Source organism: Eptesicus fuscus, chromosome 3 (genome assembly GCF_027574615.1).
Source record: "Eptesicus fuscus isolate TK198812 chromosome 3, DD_ASM_mEF_20220401, whole genome shotgun sequence".
Lineage (NCBI taxonomy): Eukaryota > Metazoa > Chordata > Mammalia > Chiroptera > Vespertilionidae > Eptesicus > Eptesicus fuscus.
The window spans coordinates 39103573-39126287 of NC_072475.1; the positions used below are offsets into that span (position 1 = coordinate 39103573).

The 22715-nt window shown below is 40.3% G+C and overlaps 1 pseudogene; it reads right to left on the reverse strand.

Annotated features, from left to right (window-relative positions):
- Window positions 1-5551: 5551 nt before the first annotated feature.
- Window positions 5552-5714, reverse strand: LOC114231829 (U2 spliceosomal RNA; annotated as a pseudogene).
- Between the last annotated feature and the right edge of the window lie 17001 nt (window positions 5715-22715).

Sequence of the window (22715 nt, forward strand, 5' to 3'; positions counted from 1 at the left end):
AAAATATATTTTGGCTTTTGGATTAGTACAGATTAAAAATTAGTACAGATAAAATTCATTATTAATGAAGATGTAAGGGCATAATCACTTTCATGTTTTAATGATAGAAGTTAAGTAGGTCTTTTTATAAGTAATCTGGTGCATGTATCAAATTGTAAATTTAAGAAGTTATTTGACCTAGGGTATAATCCCAACTTTAGAAATTTAATCTAAGGAGATAATTACGAAGGAGTTCTTCACATTGTTAAATACCACCTTGAGAAATCAATAGGACAAACTAATCATTTTGAAGATGATAAGGCAGAGTAGTATACAACAGGAATGCTCTTGGGCATACTTCATTGTTCCATTTAACTTTTATCCCAATGACTTTAAATCACTTTTGCCACTGCACTACAGAATACAGAAACATAATATTTTTCTTTTTAATTCAGAACATGATTTTATTATCATAAATTAGGAATGGCCTTAATAAACAACAGGCAACCAGACATATTATCTAATTATTACCAGAAGAAACAGTTGCTTCCAAGCCAAAGACATTCTTCTTGGCAGACATCCTCCATTACATCAACTCATTAAGATACCTGCAGTTGATTTATTTTGAAGGATTCCATTATATCATTTAATTTTATGACTATGGCTTTTACACCTTCCCTGAAAAAAATGCCTAGACTAAAGTCACTGAGCCCTGTTTAGTGGTGAAGCCACAAATGCAGATGTCTGCAGATGCTCAAAGGTAAAGTAATTGAGTAGAATGTTCTGATGGGGAATGTAGTCAGCTGGGGAGATTCTTTGGAGATAATTTCAGTTTTTTAGCAGTTAGGCAATTCGGCAGACAGTCTTTCCAATTACTTCACTCAATGAGTGGATCTAGTCTTTGGGGGCTCCTATGACAGTAGAGTGTGAAAGTCACTGGATTGGGACATTCAATTTAATTTTCTATACACCAAGTCTCTCCATTTCCATGAAAACAGCTACCTTTTTTAGAAATGCTATCAACTTGGTCAGAAATGTTCTATAAACTGAGACTGGTTTTCAATCTTTTAGGGCCTCTCTCTTAGTTATTTCCCATAGAATTAGTACTGTAATGTATGTGCCCTAGCCTCCATGTAATATTTATAAATTTTATTGACTAGCCCAGAAAAGTACTTCCCCCAACAGGATTTGGGTGAGGTATGTTCCACCATCACCTTCTTCAAGAATCAACAATGTTTAGTACAATGTTTATCTCCACTTCCTATCATCACCTTTCCAGTAATTGAAGAGTATTTTTGACTGAACTGATGGAGAAAGATAAAACCGAGTCTACTCTAGTTTACAGGTGCTAATTTGTGGTACAGATTAGGACTATATCAGAATTGAAATAGTCCCAGAAGATATTCCAAACAGCAACAACAACAAAATAAGCAACTTTCTTTGGACTTAAGCAAAACTGAATAAATCAGTTTTTCTGATCCCAAGCTGTTTCTTCCTCCATGTTCCCTATTCCAGTGAATAGAACTACCATCCATCCAGTTTTTTTAAGCCCCAAACACAAGCATGTCTTTGATTCTTATTCCTTCCCAACTACCTCTCTTCTAACAACTCACTGTGTCCTGTCAATTTTATCTTCTCAATTGACTCCAATTCATCTATTGTCTTTTCTATACATCATTTTAAAAGCGCCCCATTTTTTCTTCTTCAGACCATTCTTGTCCCCTGTGATTTGCTTTCTACACGGCAGCGAAAGTGACCTTCCCAAGAAGCACACCTGATCGTTTCACTTCACCACTTAAATCTTTTCAGTTGTCTTCAGGTAAAGAAAGGCCCCATGGCTTAACATGGAGCTTATCTTACCTAATAATAGAAAAATATGCAAATTGACCATACCTTCGCTATGCCTGCGATTGGCCAGGAGGCGCGGGGGGGGCGGGACTCGGGGTGGCCGGGGTGGCCGATTGGGCCAGCGGGACGCTGAGCTCGCATTGCCAGCGGCGGCTCGAGCTCAGTGTCTGCGCCATGGCTGTGCTGTGGCGCAGAAGGGGCCTCTGGGGCAGCGAGCTCACGTCCCACCGCGGACCATCAAAAGCGGGGGAGCGGGGTGCCTGTCCGCTCAGGCACCAGGCCTTTCAGAGGTGCACCAGGCGGGGCGGAGGCTTCTGAAAGGCCTGGTGCACCAGCGGACAGGCATCCCGCTCCCCCGCGATCGAAAGCGAAAGCGTGTAGAGGACCCTACACGTGCATGATTTAATCATGCACTGGGCCTCTAGTAAGGCTTATAAGGTCCTTTAGGATGATGCCTGCTTACCTTGCAATCTCTTTTATTACCACTGCCCTGGGGAATATTTTGAATTATATTCAGTTTTTGGGATAATGCCTTTCTCTTTCCCTAATCTTTGGCTCTTTCAACAAATCTCCCCTCTGGAATCCTCTTCCATTTGCTCTTCACCTGTCTAATTTATGAGAACATTTCATGTCTTATTCGGATATCACGTTGTGTAGAATGACTTCTCTGATACTCAATTCTTATTAGATGCCCCCTCTGTTGAACTAACCCAACAGTATGTATGTATGTATGTATGTATGTATGTATGTATTCATGTATGTATGTATGTATGTATGTATTCATTCATTCATTCATTCATTCAGGTTAATCCCCAGAGAGAGAGAGAGAAACATAAATGTGAGAAAGACACATCAGTTGGCTGTCTCCCGCATGCTCCCCACTGGAGCTGGGGACCAAGCCTGCAATCAAGGTACGTGCCCTCGATCAGAATCGAACCTGGGACCCTTTAGTCTACGGGCCAACGCCCTATCCATTGAGCCAAAATGGTGAGGGCACCCCACAGTATTTATTATACCAAATTGTAATTATCTGTTTACTTATTTATCTGCCAAACGCCAGTGCACTAGATGATACATTTCTGAAGCCTGAAATCACCTTTCTTTTATTTGTCTAGCACTTAGCATAATGCTAGGAAAAATATCCACTAAATGCTAAAAATTCACTGACTGACTGACTGACTGAATAAATGAATGAAGAAACGGGAATAGATCTTGGCTAGGGATATTTACCAAGGAGTTCAGTCTATCTAAAACCACACTACGCCAAACTGGATCTATCATGGGCTAATAATAATATCAATAATATTTTATGTATATTAAGAATATTAGAATATTTTCAGCATTCAGAATTGTTAAGTGTATTTGCACTAATAACTAAGAAATAAGAATGGCAGAGTTCCTTTTATTAAAGAGATGCCATTTATATTGTATGAACACTTACTGAGTGTCAGCAATGTGTGAACCTCTAAGCAGAATGTTGCGTTAGATGAACTTTCTGCTTGGGAACCAAATTTGACAGACAATGTGAAAACATAGTACAAGCCTGGATCATGCTCAACAGGAGGAGGAGCAATAAGATTATTCAGTTTGCCTGTAAGTTTTTCCTCAAAGGATGTTAAATTTATTATCTTAGAGACGAATGTTTAGGAATTTGTTTCACTTAGAATTAAGGGGGTTACCAGCCTAGGCCCAGGTGTCAGATTTAAATCCAATACTGGCTCTTCCATTTACCACGTAGAAGAGATCTTTAATGAAGCTGAACCACAGTTTTCAAGTATTAATGGGCTAATAATAACACTATCTGTCTCTGTAATGGTTAATTTCATGTCAACTTGACTGGGCTAAGGGATGCTCAGATAGTTGATCATCATTTCTGGGTATGTCTCTGAGGGTGTCTCTGGATGAGATTAGTATTTGAATTAGTAAAATGAGTAAAGCAGATCATGCTCTCCAATGTGGGCATCATCCAATCCATTAAAGGCCGGCTTACATAGAACAAAAAAGAGGAGGAAGGGCTAATCACACTCCCTTTTCTTGATTTGGATGTCCATATTCTCCTGCCCTTGGACATTGGATCTCCTGGTTCTCAGGCCTTTGAATTCTGGGTCTTATTCCAGCAGCCCTCCATGTTCTCAGGCTTTTGACCTTGGATTAAATTGTACTACCAGCTTTCCTGGTTCTCCAGTTTAGAGGTGGCATAACATAGGACGTCTCCTCTTCCATAAGCATGTGAGGAAATTCTCATAATTGATCTACTATATGTATCCTATTGGTTCCATTTCTCTAGAGAACCCTGACAAAGAGTCTCAGAGACTTATTATTGCAAATATTAAATAACATTAAACATATACAATTCTTGGCACAGTACCTGGTATATAGAAAGCACTCAGTAAATGTTAGATACTAAAAGTCTTTATTCTAACCCCATCATTTTAAATATAATGAAACCAAAGCACCAAAGATGTTAAGTAAAATCTACTGTGATCTCACAGCTAGTTAGTAAAAGGCAGAGGACTAGAACTAAGATCTTATTCTTCATTCTCTCCCCTATACCTGATGCCCTTTACCTGACTGTTTGAATATAGTGCAAATTGAGGAGGCATAGTGTCTCATGGTGACAATGTTCTATGAGTATTGTTTAATTTCTGACCACTCTGTCCATCTTCTCTGTTAGTTATGAGCAATAGTAAAGAGAAAAGAACATGAAGATTTATGTAAGCAAAGAAAATGCCATGAACTCAAGAAAAACTGATGAGGTTAGAAAGAATATTAACTATGTAGATTTGTTCTTTTGTGCTGTGAGTAGAGTGCCAAGGTGACAAGTATGTATTTTATTAAATACTAGAGGCCTGGTGCACAAATTCGTGCATGGGTGGGTTCTGGCCGGCCCGCCCCGATGGGAGCCCGTCGGGGTGTGCTGGTGGGGGGGAGGGGCCGTGGGTGGTTGGCCCACTGGCCCCACCCCCAATTGGGATGTTAGGGGCCAATCGGGGCCCGAATCAGGCTGGTTGGCTGCCGCAGTACACGTAATAATCACTAGTTGTTCCAGTCATTTTGCCATTCCAGTTGCTGGGCTTTTATATAGATAGATAATACCAAGGCAGTAAATAAATATTTGATACCAGGAATGATCTCACTATAGGTAAAATATGTGACAAAATAGAGAGGGAGCAACTTGAGAATCAAAAAGAGCCTCCATGTCCATTAATTGTATCAGCTTAGTAGAGCTGTATAAAAACTCAAATATTTATTTCTTTAATTTTCTTAGTATAAGTTGCTCTAAAGTATAAGTTTTGAATATGCAAATATCCTAATTTTATATATAAAAGCCTAAGCTACCATTACTACTGAACCACTGGAACGACCGGTTGACCAGTCACTATGATGCACACTGACCACCATGGGGCAGATACTCAATGCAGGAGCTGTCCCCTGGTGGTCAGTGCACTCCCACAGGCAACCTCCCAAGGCCAGCCAACCTCCCACAGTCCCTCCCCCTGGCCGGCAAACCTCCCGCAGTCCCTCCCCCCATCGGCAGGCCCTGGTTGGCAGCTGGAAGGCCCCAATCAGGACTGGGCAAGATGGCCCCTATAGGCCCTGATTGCTGGCCAGGCCTAGGGACCCCACCCATGCACGAATTTCATGCACTGGGCCTCTAGTATGTTAATAAGTATTTGGATCTAAAAACATTTTTCTAGTGAATGGGACACATGATAGATGGATGAGTCTGTGTAAGAGGTTGCTAGGAGGATAATTAGCAAAGCATACTTTTAAAATAATAGTTCCTGATTCTGCCAAGATTTATTCACTTATTCATTTTTCCAAAATTTATTTAATTGATAAGAACAGATACTATACTTGACTTAGCCAAAAGGCTGAGATATGATAGACTTTTGCATCCAGCCATGACTAAGACATTCATTTTGGACTTATTCTGACATAAACAATTATAAAACTGGGATAAATGAATGAGGAACTGGTAAACAGGCAGTACAGGACAGCGATTCTTGAGAGAAGGAAAACACATGTAATGTGCTCCAGGTTCACCCTGCTTTCCTCCCTGAGGCATTTTCTTGACTGTGGTGCAGGTAGGTTGAACCCAGCAGAAAACAGAGGTTTGCTTATGATGAGGCAGAGATCATTTTAGGTTTGCAGAAATGTTTGAAATTTGTGTAGCAGGGACTGAAAACAAGGGAGCTGATCATATGGAGAGTACCCAGAAATCTGCATGTGGGTTTTGCTCAAGTCTTTGAATAAGGGCTGATCTTGTACTGGGTAAAAGCCCTCAAGGGCTGACACAGAGCAACTTATACAAAGAGTTGAGAAATAAACTGATGCAAGAGAGGACACAGAGTGCTGGGAGATGGAAGTCACTCCATCCAAAGTGGAAAGAACTTATTGTCTATTGCAAAAATCCAGTGGAAATTTATTGGCACACTTTAGAAGAAAAAGACCACACCACACATTAAGTACTATGTACTGGCACTAGAGATATAATCAAAATAGATTCATCCTAACAGCATAAATCAACCGAAATTACCCAAACTAAAGCAGAGAGTAAAAAAGATTTTTTAAAAATGCACACAGACCCAGTAACTTGTAGAACAATATTAACTGATCTAACACATATATAAAAGGAGCCTCAGTGGGAAAGGAGATGGAGAATGGAACAAAATTATATTTTAAGAAGTAATGGCCAAAATTTTTACAAATTTGTCAAAAAAATTGAACTAGGAATCCAGTTAGTTCAGTGAATCACAAGTAAGAGAAATACCAAGAAAACCACACTAGGTGCATAATTGTCAACTGCTAAAAATCAAATTTAAAGAGAAAAATACTGCAACTAGAGGTCAAAAGACACACTTATGTGTGGGAACAAAGATGAGACTAATACCTCATTTCTTATCAGAAACTAATAAAGACCAAAAAAACAACAGTATGATAGTTTCAAATAATTAAACAACAATAACAACAATATTTCAACCAGAAATCTATGCACAGTAAAAAAATGAAAGAATAGCCCTGGCTTGTTTGGCTCAGTGGATAGAACGTTGGCCTGGGAACTGAAGGGTCCTGGGTTAGATTCCAATCAGGGGCATGTACCTTGGTTGTGGGCACATCCACAGAAGTGGGTGTACAGGAGGCAGCTGATTGATGTTTCTCTCTCATTATGTTTCTAACTCTCTATCCATCTCCCTTCCTCTCTGTAAAAGAATCAATAAAATAGATTTTTTTTTAAATGAAAGAATATTTTGGTAGAAGTTTTGTGCTAAACAAAATGCTAAAGGAATTTTTTTCAGGTTGAATAAAAACAAAACAACATAACATGGGAACCAGAATCTACAGAAAGGAATGAAGAGCAATGGAAATGATAACTACTTAGGTAAATGTAAAAAAGAGACAAAAACAAAATGACCTTTTCATTTCTTAATTCCTTTAAAACAACAACTGCTTGTTTAAGATCAAAATATCACATTTCCTATGGGGTTTATAATATATGTAGAAGGAAAATATATGACAACAATAACACAAAGGTTAGAAAAGGAGTAAATGGAGTTATAGGATATACTATTCTGAGGTTCTTCTATTTCATCTGAAGTATTATTTTATTTTTTAGAATATATTTTTATTGATTTCAGAGAGGAAGGGAGAGGGAGAGAGACAGAAACATCAATGATGAGAGAGAATCATTGATCGGCTGCTTCCTGCACCCCCCACACTGGGGATGGAGCAGCAACCCGGGCAGGTGCCCTGACCAGGGATCAAATCGCGACCTCATGCTTCATAGGTCGATGCTCAACCACTGAGCCATGGCATCAGGGCACTACAGTATTATTTTAAAGTAGGCAATAATAAGTAAAGGATAGATATTATAATTACTAGAACAGCTATAACAAGATTATATTGAGATATATATAACTAAAAAGTTGGTAGGCAAAGTAAAATGGAATTCTAAAAATATTCAGTTAATCCAAAAGAAGGGAGACAAGAAGAAGAAAGGGACAAAAATCAGAGTGGACAATTAGAAACCAAATAAACTTAAACAAATCATGTCACTAATTTCAGTTAATGAAAATGGACTGAATACTCCACTTTAAAGGCAGGGCTTGTCAGACTGTATATAAGAACACAAGACCAACGATGTGCTCTCTAAAAAAAGTGTTTTCCAAATATAAAGGCTCAGATAGAAATAAAAGGTAGAAAAAAAATAAGCCATGCCAATACTAAACTATTTATAATCTTAAACTCTCAAAAAAATAGAAATAGACAAAAATTTCCTTAATCTCACAAAGGGCATTTACTAAAAACCTATAGTAAATATTATATTTAATGGTGATATATTGAGTGCTTTCTCTCTAAGATTGGAAGTGAGGGGGGGGGTAAGAGATCAACTGAAGGACTTGTATGCATGCATATAAGCATAACCAATCGACATAAGACACTGGGGGGGGGGGAGGGTGAGGGCATGTGCCGGGGGGTAGAGGAGGCCGGAGGAAGGTCAATGAGAAAAAAGGAGACATATGTACTACTATTTGTAATACTTTAAACAATAAGATAAAATAAATAAAAAAATAAAAAATATAAATAAATAAAAGATTGGGAGTGAGGCAAAGGTATGTGTTCTCACTTTTTTTAAAAAAACATTGTACCAGATGTTCTGCTCAGTGCAATAAGACAAGAATAAAAGGCACGCAGATTGGAAAGGAGAAAGTAAATATATCTTTAGTTGCAGATGACATCTTTGGATTTGTAGAAAATCTTAAGAAATCTACAGAACAACTACCAGAACAAATTAAGGTTTTAGAAGATTTCAGAATTCAATTTACTTAATATAAAAAAATCTTGTAAGAGGAATAGAGTTGAAACACTTTCTACTACCTGATAAAAATAAATAAAAAGTACAGCATTGGTATATTGTGATACTGGTGTAATTCAGACAAATAGATCATATGAGTAGTCCAGGAAAAAAATCCACATGCATACAATAATTAAATTTTGAAAAAAGGTGCCAAGCTAATTCAATGGTGAAAGGGTAATGCTGGAATAATTGTAAAGAGCAGTGGTTTTCTACCAGAGGCAATTTTTCCCTCTTCCCCACTGCAATGGGGGACATGCTGCAATGTCTGGGTACATTTTTGATTGTCACAACTGAGTAGGGGCGCTACTGGCATCTAGTGGGTGGAGGCCAGGAATGCTCCTAAACATCCTACAATGACTAGAACAGTCTCTCACACAAAGTATTTTCTGACCCCACTTGTCCAGAGAAATCCTGAAATAAAGATATGGAAAAAAAAAGCCTCTATTACCACCTCAAACTATGTATAAAAATAATCTGAAATGACCCATAGACCTAAATGTGAAAGTTAAACTATAAAGCTTATGGAAATAAAACAAAAGAGACTATCTCCATGACGTTAGGGCAGGCAGATTTCTTAGGCAGGACAAAAGAAGCACTAATAACTCTTTTAAAAATTGGGTGAATTAGTTTTCATCAGAATTAAAAAGTTCCATTCATCAAAAGATATTAGTAAGAAGATAATGTAAAGCACAAATTATGAGAAAATATTTGCAATACATACTAGTATTATATAACAAAGGACAAGTATCCATAATATAAATATCAATGATGATGATAACCCAATAAAAATATCTAAATACTTAAGACATGTCACAAAAGAACATATTGAACGGACAATAGGCACATAAAAAGTGTTCAATATAATTGTCATCAGGAAAATGCAAATTAAAACCACAATGAGATACTGTTATACAACCACCAAAAAAGCAAAAATTAAAAAACTAATAGCATTTTGACAAAGATGTCATATTTCATGACAAATGGAGCACTTGACATTACTGGTAGGAGTATAAAGTGGAACAAACACATTAAAAGATGGTTTGTAGTTTTCTAATAGACACCTAGCAATTTCACCCCCAAGTAGTTATACAAAAGATAATAAAAACATATGGCAAAAAAGTATACAAGAATGTTTATAGAAACTTTATTCATAATTGCTAAAAATTGAAGATCACCTAAATGCCCATCAATAGGAACTTGTAGATATCCATACAATAGAATAGTTCTCATCAACCAATAAAGAATAAACTTCATATGTATACAAAAATATGGATACATTACAGATAGAGTAAAAGAACATAGAAAAGTACACTGTGTCTAATTTTAATTATATAAAGTTTAAGAAAGTTAAAGCTAATCTATAGGGATAAAAATAAGAACAGTGGTTGCCAACGTGGGAGTGGGTGATGACTAGAAGTAGACACTAGGAACTTTCTAGGGTCATGGAAAAATACTCTGTATCTTAATAGGGTATTCGCTACTTGGGTATGTACATTTATCAAAACTCACTGAACAATACATTTATGATCTGTGCATTTCACTCTGTATAGATTTTAGCTCTATTTTAATTTTTATTTATTTAAAAATATATTTATATTGTTTCATAGAGGAAGGGAGGGGGAGAAAGAGATAGCAACATCAATGATGAAAGAGAATCATTGATCAGCTTGACTCCTGCATGTCCCACACTGGGGATTGAGCCCACAACCCAGGGCATGTGCCCTAACTGGGAATCAAACCATGACCTCCTGGTTCATAGTTTGATGCTCAACCACTGAGCCAAGTTGGTGGGCTACCTGTATTATTTTTAAAAAGCAAGCTTAGAGAACATTATTGATGTACTACTATGTAGGCAGTAGTAATACAGCATAAATAAAAAAAGGTAAAAATCTGACTTCATCAAGCTTATGTTTATACTAGAGGCCCAGTGCACGAAATTCGTGTACGGGGGCAGGGGGGTGTCCCTCAGCCCAGCCTACACCCTCTCCAATCTGGGATCCCTTGAGGGATGTCCGACTGTCCATTTAGGCCCGATCCCAGTGGAATCGGGCCTAAACGGGTAGTCGGACATCCCTCTCACAATCCAGGACTGCTGGCTCCCAACTGCTCACCTGCCTGCCTTCCTGATTGCCCCTAACCGCTTCTGCCTGCCAGCCTGATCACCCCCTAACCACTCCAATGCCAGCCTGATTGATGTCTAACTGCTCCCCTGCCAGCCTGTTTGCCCCCAACTTTCCTCCTCTGCCGGACTGGTCACCCCTAAGTGCCCTCCCCTGAAGGCTTGATCGCCTCCAACTGCCCTCCCTTGCAGGCCTGGTCCCTCTCAACTGCCCTTGCAGGCCTGGTGCCTCCCAACTGCCCTCTCCTGCTGGCCTGGTGCCTCCCAACTGCCCTCCCCTGCTGGCCATCTTGTGGTGGTTATCTTGTGTTCACATGGGGGCAGGATCTTTGACCACATGGGGGCATCCATATTGTGTGTTGAAGTGATGGCCAATCTGCATATTACTCTTTTATTAGATAGGATAGAGGCCTGGTGCACGGATGGGGGCCAGCTGGTTTGCCCTGAAGGGTGTCCTGGATCAGGGTGGGCTTCCCTTGGGGCGTGGGGCAGCCTGAGCGAGGGGCCTGTGGTGGTTTGCAGGCCAGCCACGCCCCCTGGTGACCTAAGAGGAGGTCCTGGTATCTGGAATTTATTTACCTTCTACAATTGAAACTTTGTAGCCTGGAGTGGAGCCAAGCCTCCTGCTCACTCTGTGGCCGGCAGCCGTTTCTGTTGGGGTTTGTGTATATCTTCTATAATTGAAATTTTGTAGCCTTAAGCAGAGGCCTGGGCCAGGCCAGGGTGTGCGGAAAGCAGGGGGAAACCCTAGCCTCCTGCTCTTTCCAGCTCCGTGGCTGCCGCCATTTCTGTTTGGATTTCTTTACCTTCTATAATTGAATCTTTGTAGCCTTGAGTGGAGGCTTAGGCTGGGAAGGGCAGGCGGAAAGCTTGGTTTCATCCGTTGTCTGGGAAACCCAAGCCTCCCTCCTGCTCTCTGTGGCTGTAGCCATTTTGGGTGGGTTTATTTGCATATTTGCTCTCATTGGCTGGTGGGCGTGTCTTGTACATGTAGTGGAGTGATAATTAATTTGCATATTACTCTTTTATTAGGAAGGACTAGAGGCCCGGTGCATGAAATTTGTGCATTGGGGGGGCGAGGGGAGGGGGTGTCCCTCAGCCCAGCCTGCATCCTCTCCAATCTGGGATTCCTCGAGGGCAGTTGGACATCCCTCTCACAATACAGGACTTCTGGCTCCCAACTGCTCACCTGCCTGCCTGCCTGATTGCCCATAACCACTTCTGCCTGCCAGCCTGATCACCCCTTAACCACTCCATGCCAGCCTGATTGATGCCTAACTGCTCCCCTGTAGGCCTGGTTGCCCCCAAATGCCCTCCCCTACAGGCCTGGTCACCCCTAACTGCCCTCCCCTGCCAGCCTGGTTTCCCCTAACTGCCCTCCCCTGCCAGCCTGGTCATCACCAACTGCCCTCCCCTGCAGGCCTGGTTGCCCCTAACTGCCCTCACCTGCAGGCCTGGTCCCCCCGCAACTGTCCTCCTCTGCAGGCCTGCTCACCCCTAACTGCCCTCCCTTGCTGGCCTGCTCATCCCTAACTGCCCTCCTCTGCCAGCCCAATCACCCCTAATTGCCCTCCCCTGCTGGCCATCTTGTGGTGGCCATCTTGTGTCCACATGGGGGCGGCCATATTTGACCACATGGGGGTGGCCATCTTGTGTGTTGGAGTGATGGTCAGTTTGCATATTACCTGTTTATTATATAGGATGATAGTGAATGCAAATATAGTTTCTCGTAGTAAAAATTGATATTTAAAATATAAGCAAGTGATGGGGATTTAAAGTGAGAGTTGGTATTAGGAAATACTACTTTAATTAGGGGAACCAGGGATGTAGTAAAGTTGTATAATACTCAATGTTGATGTAATTATGGTAAAAAGGTATATTTACATTTTAAGTAAATCATTAAAACCATTTTGAAATTAACATGGCAATATGTAGCAAGAATTATATTACAGTTGTTCATACCTAAACACAATAATCCCATTTCTTAGAATTAAAAAAAATTAAAATATATAAAGCTTAATGAATTTTTAAAAAATTTAAAATATATAAAGCTTCATTAGAAATGAAAAGTAACCTCATATTACATCCAGCTTGCTCCTAGACTTTTGTTATGTGAACTAGTAAGTAGTGCCTACTCTCATTTCTTTGCTTTTGCATAAGCTAGGCGAAGGAGCTTCTGCCATTTTCAACGGAAGGAACCGACTAACACAACAGGACTGCTGTTTCAAGAAGCTTCCCAACCAGACTCTGGAAGGAGTCTGCAGGAGGTATTCAATGGCCTTACAAAGCAGCAGGAGTTTGATAGACTTTTTGGAAGAATGAAAAACTGAAGATACTCATCCTCATCTTAAAATCTATTGGGAAAAAGCAGATGGATTCAGCAATCTCTTATAATTGCTTACTTGGCTAAATCACTAAGGACCACAGGAATTGGCTATTTTATGACATCAAAAGAAGAACAACAGGAGGTATTATCTAACTTCCAGAAAAGAAGAATGCCCACAGGTTCTTAGGGCCCAGCAGGAAAAAGGTCATATTTGCTCTATTAGTCTTGCAGTAGTTAAGTTGTATGCTTCGTGCCTTCTATGTTAGTATCAGCAATTTTATAGCTTCTACACATGGAGATTTTCCATTGTCTCTGCAAAAAGAATTTAGGATCCCAAATGTTCATCTTTTAATTTAGGTCTTTGCAGGGAAGAAAAGTAGCTATTTTATAACAGTGATTCCCAAGAAGAGTTGAATCTGAAACTGCTGATTTGGGAGGTCTGAAAGACTAGAAGCCATGCCAAAGGGCAGAGGTTAGAGGCAGACATCCTACCGAGAAACCATTAAGTTAGGCTACCCTATTTTTTAGTTTTAACAAGAGAGCACTCAGATTGATGCAGGCTAACCAATGACCCAGTGACATAATGAGTCATCAAGGGAAATGTTAGGAGGCCAAGCTTACAGAAGGGCAATTCATTAGGGTCTCCTTACCTACCAGTATTGTGTGTCCTTCAAAGACACACGCACACACACAATGAACAATTTTTGGCAACATTTTGTCATATTTCCTTCCTATATAATCCCTATACATATAGACACAGTATACACACAGTTTAGCATTGTACCTTGCTCAAGATTATAAGTATTTTCCCATGTTTTTCATAATCTTTGTAATATGCATTTTTGATGACTGCATATTATTTTTATCAATGAAAGTAATTCATATATTTTACACGAGACCAAATAAAAGCTTCTACTCCAGTGATTCTCATCCTTTGCATGCTCCAGGATAACATGGGGGCTTTAAGGAGATCGCTGTCCAGGCCTGATTGTCAGAAATTCAGATTTGGTTAGTCAGGAGGGAGACCCAAGCATCAGCATTAAAAAGCAAGCAAGCAAACAAACAAAACAACCTAGATGAATCTAATTTGTCCAGGATTGAGAATCACTAATATGCCCCCCAAATACACATCCTCAAAATTTACTATATAGCATTAGGTTCATGAATTCTTTGGATTCAAGGACCCCAGGCTATCATGTAGTTTACATAACTCAATTTACAAAATTATTACCTAACTTTTAAATAGACGTTTCACTATTTCCCTATTATAAATAGTGCAGCTGTGTACATGTGGATGCATATAACATTTTTCAGAATTGGGATTCCTGGGTCAAAGTATATGAGAATGTCATGGCTCTTTCTACAGATAGCCAAATTACCTCACCTTGGTGGTCTTCTTGCCACATTCTCTTTTCCTCTTGTATATGTACATATCAATACTCAGGCAAAGATTCAAGGGGACCATCTGCAGATCTCTGGAGTTCTCTCCTGTCCGGCTCTCTCCTCTCCAGTACTCTTCCCCACAAATTCTAGCTACTGTGGCCTCTCCAACTTCAACTTCTGACTCTCCAACTCAGGAAGGCCAAAGGGCTCTATTTGGGGATCCCTCTCTTTGTGCAACATAGCCAAATTACTGCCGAGAGACAGCGTGGAAGCTGTCTCTGGGCAGTAATTTGGTGCAATAGTGCTTGTTTTCCTCCTCTTGGAATCACAGTCCTGGGATGCTTCTTGTCCTGTGTCAGCAAACCACAGTTTCATGTATTTTTTTCTCTTTTCTTAGTTGTTTGAGGTAGATAAAGTAAATCTGGGTTTTCTCTGATTCCATCTTGGCTGGAAGCAGAAGTGTGTCCCATTTATACTTAATGCAATTACTAATATGTTTGAATTTATTTCTAACTTATTCCGTGCTTTGTATTCATTCTCCTTTTCCCCATTCTTTTTCTCTCTGTTCTCGATAATGGTTTTCACACTGTCCTCCAGGAAGCCCTAGAAGCAGTTCTCAGAGAACTTTGTCAGCGTGTTTCAGGTGGTGTATACATGTAGGCAAATGGTCCCATAATATATATGATTTGTAAGAAGAGCACACTGAAAATAAAAAATTGAAAACCAATTAACCAAGGTAATTTGTGATGAATTATCTAGTTAATTAGACAGCCAGTTCTGTTTGATACCAGAGACAATGCCAACCTGTGTTAGTTCTTTCAGGGAGCTCATCTCCAAATTAGGCTGCAAGGGTTTATTCTAACAATTAACTTTTACTTTAGTGTATTATCATATTGGGTTACAGTCATCATATTCTCCCCTGTATTGAATTATTTTATAGATCTGTTTCTGTCCTCTTAACTAAACTGGAAGGACAAGAGGGTAAAGATTTAGGTATTAGCATATGGTAGGTGCTAGAGAAATAGAGGGTGTCCCAAAAATGTACACGCACACTTTGATAATTATAAATGCAGTATTTATTAAAATACATTTCATTTTCAAAATTGAGCTATTAGCTGTTAAAGTGTGAATACATTTTTTGGGGGGGAAACACCCTGTATTTAATTGAATTACACAGAACTATGAAAATCAAGTTGTAGAAATATTGTCAAAACGGAAAGCTTACAGATCTTTGCCTACATTGTCAAGGGAAAATGTTGACCCTGCCTTTCTTTCTTTCTTTCTTTCTTTCTTTTTTTTTTTTTTTTTTTTACCACTGTGGTTCCATGAAGAATAGCGCTTTATGATATTAATATGACTGCATCTGTATCATATCTGTTATAACCTCATATTACTTGTAATAAGAGATTATAAATCTGTTGTTATTTAGATGAACATTGATTTCCCTTTTTATAAATTCAGCCTGTGCTTATCACATATGCTGGGAGAGGGGTTCTTACCAACTCTGCTCTGTGCCCTGGTCTTCCCAGCCCAGTCATCCAGATGGGGAGAAGGCTTCCTAGAATACTAATGACTAACCCATTGATGAGTAAGACCATTTAAGAGCCCATGCCCTACTGTACTGCTGTCTTTAGAGACTAGTACTAGCAAATCAATCTGGATTAAGAATGTCAAATAAAAATGAGGTGCAGTTGTGGGTTCAGCAGCTAAGTGCTTTTCTTACTAATGAGAATAAATTCCCAGGTGTTTCTCAGGACTCTTGAGCATAAAACACATGAGTCAGAAGTCTTTATTTGCTACTCCCATCACTCAGCTGAGCCCTCAGAGATGGGCTACAGTATAAAGGGGAAACCAAAGAACACCTCCCCACCACTTTATTTCTGTGAGCCAACCTGAGCCCTACACTGTGGATCGAGCCCTAGATTCAGTCTGAACAGGTCCTGGGTAAAATGCAGGTGGCTCTGAGCTAAAGTAGAGTTGGCATTGGATTCATGGTTTGGCTATATCACTTACTGGCTCTTTGACATGGCTTAATTTATTAGTTTCACTTGATTTAAAAATATAAACTTGAAATTTAAAAATAAATATAATCATATTCTATCTGTTTTACCGAACTATTATGATGATCCATGAAATAATACCTCATCATGTTTCTTGGTATCTGAGGGCTAAGCAATGGAAATTTCTTATGATTCTGACTCCTTACATCCTTAACTATATCTGTCCTTTGTCTTATCCTTCTACTAGAGGCCCGGCACATGAAATTCATGCATGGCGGTGAGGGGGTCCCCCCAGCCCAGCCTGCACCCTCTCCAATCTGGGACCCTCAGACATCCCTCCCACAATCCAGGACTACTGGCTCCTAAATGCTCACCTTCCTGCCAGCCTGATCACCCCTAACTGCCGTGCCCCCCCCGATGGCCTGGTCACCCCCAACTGCCCCCCCTGCTGGCCTGGTCACCCCCAATTGCCCCCCCGCCAGCCTGGTCACCCCTCACTGCCCCCCTGTGCCGGCCTGGTCACTCCTCACTGTCCCCCATCCTGCCAACCTGGTTGCCCCACACAGCCTGCTGTTCGGTTGTATGGTTGCCCCTCACTGCCCCCTCTGCTAGCCTGGTCGCCCCACGCAGCCTGCTGCTCAGCTGTTTGGTCAGCCCTCACTAACCCCCCTGCTGGCCTGGTCGCCCCACGCAGCCTGCTGCTCAGTTGTTTGGTCAGCCCTCACTAACCCCCCTGCTGGACTGGTTGCCCCATGCAGCCTGTTCGGTCGTCCGTTCGGTTGTTTTGGTTGCAACCGTCACTTAGGCTTTTATATATATAGATTGTTCCATACCTACCATAAGTGCGTTGGAGGTAGAGGGGACAAAGAATGATTTAAGTAGGCATCTAAGTCAATGAATGATGAAGGGTTAGTCACTCCATCAAGCTAAATTCTTTAAGCAATTTGAGCCAGTAATCATTTTTTTATACATTTGTTAAATATTTACTAATTGCCTACGAGTAAAAATATATTCAGTAATTTTATATATGTATATACTATGTGTGTGTGTGTTTTTGGTAGGAGTGAGTAAAAAATAATTAAATATAAATCCAATGTATCTAGAGTCCTGGTGTTAGATGTATCTAGAGTCCGGGTGTTAGCAATGATGGCACGGCTGAGTGAGGACATGTGGAAATGGTACAGTGGTTAGCCTAAAGAAAGGTTACAGCAAAAACAACAAAGCATTTGTTAGAACAACAGAGCATTTATCAAATTGACGTCATGCTCAAGGCAAAAGCATGCTGGAGTAATGAATGACAGCCCATCAATCAAAGTTGGTTCCATATCCAGGGTAGGCGGGAGAAAATTTTCAGGCCCCTCCCTTTACTTTATTATCAGACCTGCCTCTTCTGTCCACCCTCTCCTTAGCTCACCTACCTACTTGTCCTCTGAAAAACAAAGAGTTGCAACCTAATTTACGGTGGTCTTTTAAGGGATGCACCTGTGTTCTACTTCTTGTTTCCTGCTTGAAACTGATAAGTGTGTCTAAATGGGCCTGGCTCTTTGGGGCTGGCTAGACAAATTAAACTCCATTTCTAACCTGCAACACACGCAGCTATTTGGATTAATTTGCAGACCTAGTCATTTCTTTTCCCTTCAGTCCCTCAACCTCCTTATTTTTGATAGTTAACTGAAAGTGGTGAGAACCTAAGATTTAGATTTGGGTGAACTAGCATCTTGCTGTATTTGAGCCTAAGTGGTGTGGAATCCATCTTTTAACAGTGCTTGTGCAAATTTGGGTGTGTGGTATAATAGTTATTAATAGAGCCGAATGCCAAATGGCTCTCAGTTATAGAACAACTAAATTATAAAAATCCTGCCTTAGGAAAAGAAAATACATTAACTGCCAGAATGTTTGAGGTGGAAAAGTCCTTGGATATCATCGGTCGGTCCATTTTTCTTCACCCCTTAGGGCCTTGAACACTTTGAAAATCTCACAAAGGCTATCCCAACAAAATTTTTCATTCCTTGCCCTTCAACACTGACCTTATGTAATCCCACCACTTCACAAATCTTGAAATCAATTCCAGATTTGTTCACTCACACATACTTGTTGATCATTAGCAGTGTGCCCACTATTTTGCTAGTCCCATGGAACAGCAGGATAAATAACTTCTACTTTCTTTCCTCAGTGAGAGGAAAGTTTAAGTGAATTACTAAGGTGAAAAAGACAGGTAGTGGCAATGTGAGGTCTTCTAACTCCAAATCCAGTCTTTAAGGTAGATAAGGCCTGGAAGCAGGAGAGTTCCAGCAGATAGTATTTCACCAGATGAAATAAAACTTGGGAGAAATATCAGCAAAGAAATCTAGGCCTGGACATGGGGAGAGTTTTTGTGTTTGGGCTGGATATAGCCCACTTGGAAAGCACATGTACTCTAACACTGACATTGATGGTTGCACTACTTAGTAAAGTTGCTAAAACTCATTGAATTGTACATTTGAATTAGGTACATTTTATAATATGAAAAATAGAACTCAGTAAATGTATTACAATATGTTTTTTGAGCTGTGACATGAAAAGAATTTGGGAGTTGTCACTCCCATCCTCACAATAAGAAAAACACCGAACAAGCCAAAAACCAAAAGCTTTTCTCAGAGCCATCAAAGAATCGAACTTACAGAGCTGATTGCCACCCCCAAATCTGAAGAGATGGGTAAATGCAGAGAGTCACAGCTGAGATCAGTTTATTGGTAGCAGAAGCCACTGGAGCCATAAACAGTAGACACACTTGCATAGTAATTTTGATACATATCTGGATACTGGGTATGGACTACTAGCTGTGCTAAAAACTCCTAGGGACTGGGCATTAGAGAACTCCACACTTTCATGGGTTTTACCTCCAGATTCTGACCCTGAAGATGAGAGAAAAATTTCCTCTGTGTTTAGATCAGGGGGAGGGGGAAAGTAACTATTTTGAAATATGCCCAGAGTTTCTCCACAATAAAAGCCTGCCTTTCAAGGGAAACGATATCACCAGAGTCTTCGCTGACCTAAAGGAGGGTAATTTTGCCAGATCCAGCCCCTGCTAGCCTTCCTATCACTGGTAAGAGGAGGAGAATAAAAAAGTTAAGAAGCACCACTGAAGCCCAGAGACTTGGGCCCACTAAAAAAATGAGATTTATATATATGTCTTTATTGATTTTTAGAGAAAGGGAAGGGAAAGGAATAGATAGAAACATCAACAAGAGAGACACATCATCAATTGGCTGCCTCCTGTAGGGGTACTGGGGATCAAGCCTGCAACCCAGGCATGTGCCCTGACTGGGAATCAAACCATGACCTCTTGGTTCCTAGGTCAATGCTCAACCACTGAGCTACACCAGCTGGGCAATGAGGCTTTTATTATAAGACTAGAGGCCCAGTGCATGGATTCGTGCACTGGTGGGGTCCCTTGGCGTGGCCTACAGGGATCCAGGGAGGAGCTGCTCCCACTCATCCTGGCCCCACTCATTCCGGTCAGCTGAGTGGCACTCCCCCTGTGAGAATGCACTGACCACCAGGGGGAAGCTCCTCCATTGAGTGTCTGCCCCCAGTGGTCAGTGCATGTCTTAGCGACTGGTCAAATGGTTGTTCAGTTGTTCGGTCATCCGGCGCTTAGGCTTTTATATATATAGATTATAGAACGTGTCTCCGCTACAATACACTAGAGGCCTGGTGCACTAATTCATGCACCAGTGGGGTCCCTCGGCCTGGCCTGTGGGATCGGGCTGAAACTGGCTCTCCAACATTCCCCGAGGGTCCCAGATTGTGAGAGGGACGCCACCAGTGCATGATTGGGGCCAGGGAGGGACACAGGAGTTTGGCCAACTGGGATGGGACCATGGAGGGCTCCAGGGTGTGTCTGGCCCATCTCGCTCAGTCCCAATCGGCCAGACCCCAGCAGCAAGCTAGCCTACAGGTCATATTGTCTGCCTCCTGATGGTCAGTACACGTCATAGCAACTGGTGGACCAGTCAACTGTCTGGCCCCTGGTGGTCAGTTCACATCATAGCGAGCGGTTGAGCGGTCTTAGCATATCATTAGCATATTACACTTTGATTGGTTGAATGGCTGACCAGCCGACTAGACACTTGGCATATTAGGCTTTTATTATATAGGATTACATCACATCAACAGAACTCCAGTGTAATATCAGTGGATTACAACTGAGAGAACTATAGGACACAGACTCAGAGTAAGGAGTTCTTAGTTAAGCACAAAGACAAAGGGGAGTGAAAAACAACAAAAAGAGGAAACTGAAGCATCTGGCACCTCCAGCTACAGCAAATATTAGACACAGCCTGTCTCCTAGACAGATTATCATAAAACCTCACACCAAAAGCCCAATTGCTTCTGTTCCTGTTTCCCAATACATCAGGCCTGGTTTCCACCAGAAATTGCCAGTCATGCTAAACGACAAGGGAAAACACATTCTGGAGACAAAGCAAGAAGAGAAACCAGACTCAAATATGGCACCGATTTTGGAATTATTGGATAGAGAATTTAAAGTAACTATGATTAATATATTAAAGCCTCTAATGAAAAAGTAGGTAATGTGTAAGAACATATGAATAATGTAAGTGGAGAGATGGAAGCTCTAAGAATGAAAAGTAAATGCTAGAGAACAAACACTGTGAAAGAAAAAAAGAGTGACTTTAATGGGCTCATTAGGAGACTGGACACCGACAGGGGAAAAATCAGTGACCTTGACTATCAGTAGAGATTTCCTAGCATGAAATGCAGAGAGAAAAAAAGCCTGGGTCTTGGAAGCAGAGTATCCAAGAATTGGGGGACAATTAGAAAAAGGGTAATATATATGCAATGGGAATATGGGGAGGAAAGGAAAGAGAAAAGGGAACAGAAGAAATGTTTGAGGTGATAATGGATGCAAAATTTTCAAAATTAATGACAGAGAACAAATCGTTGGACCAGAAATTTACTAGAATACCAAACAAGATAAATATTTTAAAATGACTACAACTAAGTATATCATGTTCAAACTTTAAAAACAAAGAAAATCTTGAAAGAAGCCAGAGCAAATCACATTTTTTCTATGGCAACAAGGATAAGAATGAGATCAGACTTCTAGTCAGGAACCATGCAAATAAGAGGAGAGTGAGTGAAATATTTAGTATTTAAAGCAAAACTAGCAATATAATAAATCTGTGAAATCATTCATTCTCAGACAAACAAAAACTGTGGGAGTTTACCAGTACACCTACAGTGCAGGACTTATTTAGAGTTCTTCAGAGAGGTGAAATAGTGTAGGTCAGAAACTCAGACCTACATATAGAAATGAAGAACATCAGAGAAGGAAGAAAGGAAGGGAAAGTAATATAATTTATGTTTCTAATTCTTTTTTTAAAACTGAAGTATAATTGAGATAGGACTTTCTAATATTTAATTGATCTAATCAGTTACTGTTTATTCAAAGCAATGATAGCAACACTGTTTTGGGTGATTATACCATATGGAAAAGTGAAATGAATAACAGCAATATTATAAGGAATGGGAGAAAAGAATTGGGGATACCCTGTAATAAGGTACCTACACTGCCATGAAGTGATAATGTCTGACTTGAAAGCAGCATTAGATAATTTGTAAATGTATATTGCAAACTCTAGGGCAACCTCTAAAGAAATTTTAAAGAAGTATAATTGATATGGTAAAAAAGAAGATAAAATAAAATAATATAAAATGTTCAATGAAAACCACTGAGGGCAGAAAAAGAGAAGAAAAACAAAGAAGAGTGAAAAGAATAGAAAGAGTTACAAACATGATATATATTAATCCAACTATATCAATAATTACTTAAAATGTCAACAGCATAAACACACCAATTACAAGACAGATTGTTAAAGTAGATTTAAAAATACCAACTATATGTTGTCTACAAGAAACCCACTTCAGATATAAATACACAAGTAGATTAAAAGTAAAGGAATGGCCCTAACCGGTTTGGCTCAGTGGATAGAGCGTCGGCCTGCGGACTGAAGGGTCCCAGGTTCGATTCAGGTCAAGGGCATGTGCCTTGGTTGCAGGCACATCCCCAGTGGGCGGTGTGCAGGAGGCAGCTGATAGATGGTTCTCTCTCATCGATGTTTCTAACTCTCTATCCATATCCCTTCCTCTCTGTAAAAAAATCAATAAAATGTATATATATTTTTAAAAAGTAAAGGA